Here is a 7,983-nt window from a genome sequence, read left to right as displayed (position 1 = left end):
AAAGCGGAGTAACCCTAGTGGCGGGCCCGCAGTAGATCAGCCAGTGTTTTCTGGCAGATCAATTGGCGGTGGACCCGCAGAAGACCAGCCAGCAAGAGGAGTGGCGATTCTACTGACTCTCCTGACAGTTGTGGACCCAGCTACCAGGACTGAACCAGACTGCAGTAGACTTTAGACTTTAGCTGTTGTGGATGATTGTTTTGGATGCATGAGTAGGTGAATGGAAGGAGTGAGGAATATTCTGCTTTTAAGTGATGAAGGTTGGAGGACTGAAGTATGAGTGCCAGGTAGATTGTTTCAATATTTAATGAATGGTGATGCAGGCTTGATGGCACGGTTAAGTAAATTATAAATTAGATATTTTGTATAGCAGATTGTGGGGTTGTAGTTGTGTAGCAGTGTGGGGAAGTTTGGGCTGCAGTAACAGCATCAGGACAGCTTTCCGGCTTGTTGCCGGCAGTCTGGAGCTACGGCGTGGACTGGCCGATGCAGCAATGCCAGGACAACAGATTCCGGTGCTCTTGGGGAGGGGAAAGAATAGCGGTGGGTCCAGGCGGAGTGACAAAGGAAGGACACTGAGAAATAAAAGGGCTCGGTGTCCTTCCAGCCTGTGACCCATCCCAAAGGATGTCGGCAGTGGGGCTAGGATTAGTAACCCCCCTCTGTCATTGGTGTTGTGCAATGCCAGGTCTATTAACAACAAGACAACAGTCCTTCGGGACTTTGTCATAGAACATCAGGCTGACCTGGCGTGTGTGACCGAGACCTGGGTGCAGGTAGATCAGCCAGCAAGAGGAGTGGCGATTCTACTGACTCTCCTGACAGTCGTGGACCCAGCTACCAGGATTGAACCAGACTGCAGTATGATTGTTTTGGATGCATGAGTAGGTGAATTGAAGGAGTGAGGAATATTCTGCTTTCAAGTGATGAAGGTTGGAGGACTGAAGTATGAGTGCCAGGTAGATTGTTTCAATATTTAATGAATGGTGATGCAGGCTTGCTGGCACGGTTAAGTAAATTATAAATTAGATATTTTGTATAGCAGATTGTGGGCTTGTAGACTACTGTAACGCTCTCTACATGGGGCTGCCTCTGTCGCAAATCCGGAAGCTACAGCTGGTGCAGAATGCTGTGTCCAGGCTGTTGGTGGGCGCCCCTAGGTGGGAGCACACCCGACCTGTACTGAAAGCGCTGCACTGGCTCCCTATAGCATACCAAATTCGCTTCAAAGTGCTGGTGCTTACCTTTAAAGCCCTACATGGCCAGGGTCTGATGTACCTGAGGGACCGCATTTCCCCACATATTCCCCAAAGAGCACTTTGCTCGGGGTCACAATACCAGCTGGTGACCCGGGGCCCTAAGGAGGCCAGGCTTGCAGCAACGAGGGCCAGGTCCTTCTCAGTGGCGGCTCCTATCTGGTGGAATGAGCTCCCAGAGGAGATCAGGGCCCTGCGGGACCTCGTGCAGTTCCGCAGGGCCTGTAAGACGGAGCTCCTCTGCCAGGCTTTTGAGTAGGAGCCACCACCGCCACTACCACCACTGCTCCAGTATAGAGCGATACCGCCGGAGGGCCAGGTAACATCTATTTATGGCCCTAGCTCTCCCCTTCTGTTATGCAAGATGTTGGAAGTTGGGAGCATCTGATGGAATTGAATTTTAACTGTTTTTATCTATTTATATACTGTATGCACTTTGTGCCTTGTGTAAGCCACCCTGAGCCCATTCACAGGAAGGGCAGGGTATAAATACAATGAAATAAATAAATAAATAAATAAATAAATAAATAAATAAATTTTTAATGTTTTATACTGGCACGTGTTGTCCTTGTTTGTGAGCCGCCCTGAGCCCGTTCGCGGGGAGGGCAGGATAGAAATGCAATAATAAATAAATTGGAACTGGCTGTCTTCTGCTTCCTCTTCCAGTTCTGCTGCTGCTGCATCATCGTAGGTTTGCAGCTTACAGATACACACCCGAACAGCATACTTCAGATTGCAACGGCACAGACATTTTGATGCAACAATTCAGAGCGAGAGGTGTCAGTTATCAGACACTGTTAAATAAACAGTTAAATAAACAAAATATTGCAAGAGTGCTCATGTTTTAAGCATTTTTTTATTTTAAGTTTTTTAAAAAAACCCTTGTGTTTGTGTCCTTTATAGAGTTTATATCTTTGCTACCTGGCATTACCTTTTATGACACACGTGGCCCGGCCCAACAAGGTCTCATTTATGTCAGATCCGGCCCTCATAACAAATGAGTTCGACAGCCATGGTCTAAGTTCTGGAAAGAGCTCTCTCAGCCCCGCTGACCTCACAGGGTGTCTGTTGTGGGGAGGGGAAGGAGTTTGTAAGCCGCTCTGAGACACCGAGTGAAGGGCGGGGTATACATCCAATCTCTCCTTCTCCTCCTTCTTAAGTAACATCAGAGCTTTGCATAGAAATGTACATAAAACAAATTCTTAGTAAGTATATCACGGTCATTTGCTTTGGTTGTTCAGCTTCTCCCATGATCTCTCGTAATTTGTAACCCACCTGGAGGTTGGCGGCAACCGTTGTGCCCCTTTGCCGCTGCTGATACTGTGGCAGGGACAGCGTTGCCCACAGTATCCACTCCAGGTTTGGGCGTACCTGGAGATTTGAGGATAGATCTCCTGCCCCCACCTAGAGGGTCTCCCCCCGCTGCCCCACCTGGGGGTTGGCAAGCCAGAGGCGTGCTTCCAGGCCGCCATGGCTCACCAGCCAGCCTGTTCCCCACCAAGGGCTACCTGGCGCGGGCGCGTTCCTGCAGGGCCTTCTTCCAGCCCGGTTCCAAGTTGCACGCCTCCAGGCCCTCCTCGGTCCTCAGGCTCCAGGCATCGCCAGGCTTTGCCTCCCGCATCCGCTCCCGGAAGAGCTCCCGCCACTCATCCATGCTTGACTGCCGCACGCTCCTGCCGCGCCTGGCTTCGCAGTTGGTTCGGGCAAAGCCAAACCACAGCGGCTGCGAGGGCTCTCCTCAGGAAAGCGATGGGTTTGCCCTCTGCACACGGAGCTTTCGCAAGCGAGCCAAGAGAAACGAGCCCGGAGGGGGGGAAACGAAAGCGAGAGTTTCCACCCTGCTCTGAAAAGTGGGTTTCCAAAAGCTCCCTGGGGACGGATCCGACTGTCTAAAAGCCAGAGGCGACCAAGGCGAGCTGGCAGGGTCGTTTGAGAGATAAAAAATAATGTCGTCATCATCATCATGGACATTTATTGGCATAGCATGGTGTTATAAAAGAATAAATACAAGATAAAACTGAGGACTTTATACCACAGTAATAAAGGGGGGAATGGTCATAAACAAACAGTTCGGAATGTCATATCCCAATATGAAACTATACATTACAAACTAAATGTTAAAAAACTCTTGTCCTTAGCTTCCATACAAGTGAGAGGAACTCAGCTATAGATGCAGTGATTTCAGGGGACTTGTTGTTCAGTCGCACAGTCAAGTCCAACTCTTCACGACCCCATGGACCAGATCCCGCCAGGCCCTCCTGTCTTCCGCCGTTGTAGTGTATCAGGCCCTAACAGAGTCGGACTTGTCCAGGCACAAATACCTCAATCTTGATACCTAAAGACAATGGACAAGTAGGATCCTAGCCAGGCCCAATGAAAGAGCTAGGTCCCCAGCCGGGAGGCCAATAGGTATCTCGGTTACTGTAAATAGCCTATCGGGAGTGGGGGGGGGTGTTTGGTGTGTTTGGTGGCGGGTTTTTTGAAGGAATATAAGCCGGCCTGCGAGCCGGCCAAGGTGTCTTTGTTCCTGACTAAATAAAGGTACGAACAGTCTTGCCAAGACCGCCGCACCAAGGGGATCCACCGAACTCAAGCCATCGGGTCCGACGCCTCAGACGAGGATGACATTCTACAGGTCCGCCAGCAGCATGTGCCGTCCAAACCGGGGAAGGCATCGATTACATCGGCTCCGTGCCCCAGCTGCGGGGAAGGCCATGACCGCAGATCGTGCCGGTTTTGCAGCGCGGTCTGCCGGTCCTGCAACAAGTCGGGAGACATCACCAGGGTCTGCCGCTCCAAAGGGCCCCGCCCGAAGTCGACAACGCATCAGGCCTCGCCGGAGCAGCCCAGCAACCTTCTCTCCGTCTCGGCCCTCTTCCCGCGCAACCAGGTCTGTAACTTGCCCCCCGGTGGCCCTAATAAACTGCATGTCACGGTTCTGATAGAGGGGTCCCCCTGCAGCATGGAGTTTGATACGGGGTCTACCTACTCCATTATCTCCACGGATACGCTCCGCGCGCTGTGTCCCGGGGGGGGGCTTACAAAAGTCACAGGGTTTTCGGTTACGGGACTTTAATAAGAACCCCGTGGCGGTGCGGGGCTGGGGCAAGTTCCGGGTGCAGTTCCAGGACATTAAGGGCACCCTAGACCTGTTGGTTGTCGACAGGCCCCTCGCCAGCCTGCTGGGGCTCGCTTGGTTAGAGGCCCCTGGACTTTTGGTGAACAGGATACATCAGATCGTAGCACGGGATTTTGGCATGGTGTGCGTGGAATTTCCTCGGGTTTTTGACGGCACACTGGGTCATTACACCGCCCCCCCCCCATTCCTTGGACCTGGACACAGCGGTGCGGCCTATCCGCATCAAGGCCCAGCTCCCGCCGATCGCAATGAGACCGAAGGTTGAGGCGGAGCTAGACCGCCTCGTGGCGCAAGGGGTCTTGGAACCAGTCGCGTCGGCTCGATGGGAGACCCCAATAGTCACCCCGGTTAAGCCGAATGGGGAGGTGCGCATCTTTGCGGACTACAAATGCACATTAAACAAAGCCAGTACCGGTGGTGAGCCAGGTGCTGGAGGCTTTGGCGGGAGCCCAGGTATTTGGCAAATTGGACCTGGCACAAGCGTATCAACAGTTACCGGTTGACGCCGCAACGGCCGAGGCCCAGACCATTGCCACACACCAGGGGGCCTTCAAAGTGCATCGCCTTCAGTTTGGGGTCTCTGTCGCACCCGGGATTTTTCAATCTTTTATGGATTCACTCCTAAAAGGCATCCCCGGAGTTCAACCATTTCTAGGTGACGTGTTGATCGCGGCCCCGGACCACTCGTCTTTCGCGGACCGACTGCGGACGGTGCTACAGCGCTTCGACGCGGCGTGCCTCAAGGTCAAGTGGGAGAAGTGTCTGCTCGGCGTGCCTCGCGTGGAGTTCCTGGGATTTGCGGTCGACGCCTCTGGTCTCCACCCCTCCCCAGACAAGGTGGAAACCATCACGCACGCCCCGCCGCCGAAGTCCAAGGCGGAGCTTCAGGCTTTCCTAGGACTTTTGAACTTCTATCACTCCTTCTTGCCCCTCAAAGCTGCGGTAGCCGAGCCGCTCCACCGCCTCCTGGCCCCCGCCCCGGGGAAAGGGCGCCCCCGGGGGTCGGGGCCCCGCCACAAGCAGCAGCGTTCAAAGCGGTTAAGGACCTGCTTGTGTCTAACTCGGTCCTTGCGCATTTTGACGAGGCCCTGCCGGTGGTGCTGGCTTGTGAAACTTCGCTGTATGGGGTTGGGGCGGTGCTGGGACATAGGTTGCCAGATGGACATGAGGTCCCGGTCGCCTACTATTCACGGACCCTGTCTGCGGCTGAGCGCAACTATGCGCAAATCGATAAAGAGGCCTTGGCGATCGTGGCAGGGGTGAAAAAATTTCACCACTACCTGTATGGACGTCCCTCACGGATCACAAGCCGCTTTTGGGTCTCCTTGCCCCCGACCGCCAAACCCCCCAAATGGTCTCGCCCCGGGTGCTGCGGTGGTCCATTTTCCTATCGGGGAACACCTACTCCCTCGTCCATCGCCCGAGAAAGGCGATGGGTCACGCGGATGCCTTGAGCTGCCTGCCGCTACCCGCCTGCGACCCTGACCCGGCCCCCGCGCTGCAGGTTGCGATGCTGGAGTCCCTCCCGGAGCAGCCGGTACACGTCACTGAGGTGGCCCGCTGCACCGCCAAGGACAAACTGCTCTGTAGGGTCTTGGACTGGGTGGTGAGGGGGTGGCCGGCAACTAAAGGGGACCCTGAATTGACACCTTTTGTTTCACGGAAAGACGAACTATCGACCCACAAGGGGTGCATACTGTGGGGTAGCCGAGTGGCCATCCCCAAACCCCTCAGGGAACGGGTCCTCGCAGCCCTGCATGAGGCGCACCCAGGGGTCGTGCGCATGAAGGCCCTGGCCAGGAGTTACGTTTGGTGGTCTGGGCTGGATAAAGACATTGAAGGGGTAGTACAAAGGTGCCAGCCGTGCCAGACCTCGTGGCTGGAGCCTCCCCGAGCCCCAGAACGGGCCTAGGAATCCTCCCACCGCCCCTGGTCGAGGCTGCACTTGGACTTTGCGGGACCATTCCAGGGCCAGCTCTTCTCCATACTGGTTGACGCCTACAGTAAATGGCTGGAGGTGGTCCCGGTCTCCTCTACATCCTCCAAAATGGCCATCCGGGCTATGTGGCGGATCTTCAGCGCCCAGGGAATCCCCGACACGCTGGTCACGGACAACGGGACTGCCTTTTCATTCGCGGAATTTCAAGACTTTACCAGGTACTACGGAATCCGCCACGTCCGGTCAGCCCCGTTTCACTCTGCGACCAACGACCAGGCGGAACACATGGTCCGCACAACCAAGGACGCCCTTCGCCGCCTGGACTCCTCGGACTGGGACTACAAACTGGCATCCTTCCTGTTGGACAGCGGATAACGCCCTACTCCACTACGGGGCGCAGTCCGGCAGAACTACTTCTGGACCGCCAGCTGATGTCACGGCTGGATCGGCTACACCCTGATCGGGCATCGCCGGAGGCCCCAAGCACGGAGACACACAAGGCCGCCAGGGGGTTCTTCCCTGAAGATCCAGTGTTCACACGGAACTATGCTAAGGGCCCCACCTGGATTCCGGCTCGAGTCATCCGAGTTAAGGGCCCCAGATCGTATGAGGTCTCATGCGAGGACAGCCAAGTACTACACCGGCACATTGATCAGCTTCGCTGCCGGATGCTGCCCGTGGACCCTGAGGACTCGGACTGGGCCGAGGTTCCGGAGACCTCGCCAAGGGCCCCACAGCCGGAAACCGATTCACGGCCTTCAGCTGACAACGACTCTCCGCCTCCACCAGCACAACCCCAGAAGCACCTCTTCTGGGGCCACCCGAACCAACGCACCCAGCCCCACGCCCGGTCAGCTCGCCGCCAAGGGCTTCTGGGGAAGACGCAGCCACCGTCCCCGAACCTCGCCGCTCGACTCGCACCAGGAAGCCTCCAGCCTACTTGGAGGACTTTGTCTGCGGATGCATTGCGGACCAAGGGGGGAGGGGTGTAGTGTATCAGGCCCTGACAGGGCCGGGCATGCCTGGACTTGTCCAGGCACAAATACCTCAATCTTGATACCTAAAGATAATGGGCATTTAGGATCCTAGCCAGGCCCAATGAAAGGGCTAGGTCCCCAGCCGGGAGGCCAATAGGTCTCTCAGTTACTGTAAATAGCCTATCGGGAGTGGGGGGGGGGGTGTTTGGTGTGTTTGGTGGCGGGTTTTCTGAAGGAATATAAGCCGGCATGTGAGCGGCCAAGGTGTCTTTATTCCTGACTAAATAAAGGTATGCTTAGCTGAAATCACTCTCCGGATGCATACTTTTCAGCCGTCCTCTGAAGTTTGCTCAATTTCATGTTTGTTGCATCTATGACACTGTCTGACCATCTCATCCTTTGCCGTCCCAGTCTTCTTTGACCTTTAGTCTTTCCCAGCATCAGGGTCTTCTCCAGTGAGTGCTCCCTTCTCATTGGGTGGCCAAAGTATTTGAGCTTCAGCTTCAGTATCTGGCCTTCCAGGGAACAGTCAGGGTTGATTTCTTTTAGGATTTGATCTCCTTGTAGTCCAGGGGACTCTCAAGAGTCTTCTCCAGCACCATAGTTCAAAAGAATCTATTCTTTGGCCTTCCTTATAGTCCAATTCTTTTAGGATTTGATCTCCTTGCAGTC

Source organism: Gekko japonicus, unplaced genomic scaffold (assembly GCF_001447785.1).
Source record: "Gekko japonicus isolate JY-2015 unplaced genomic scaffold, Gekko_japonicus_V1.1 scaffold2, whole genome shotgun sequence".
Lineage (NCBI taxonomy): Eukaryota > Metazoa > Chordata > Lepidosauria > Squamata > Gekkonidae > Gekko > Gekko japonicus.
This window is presented reverse-complemented; position numbering follows the sequence as displayed.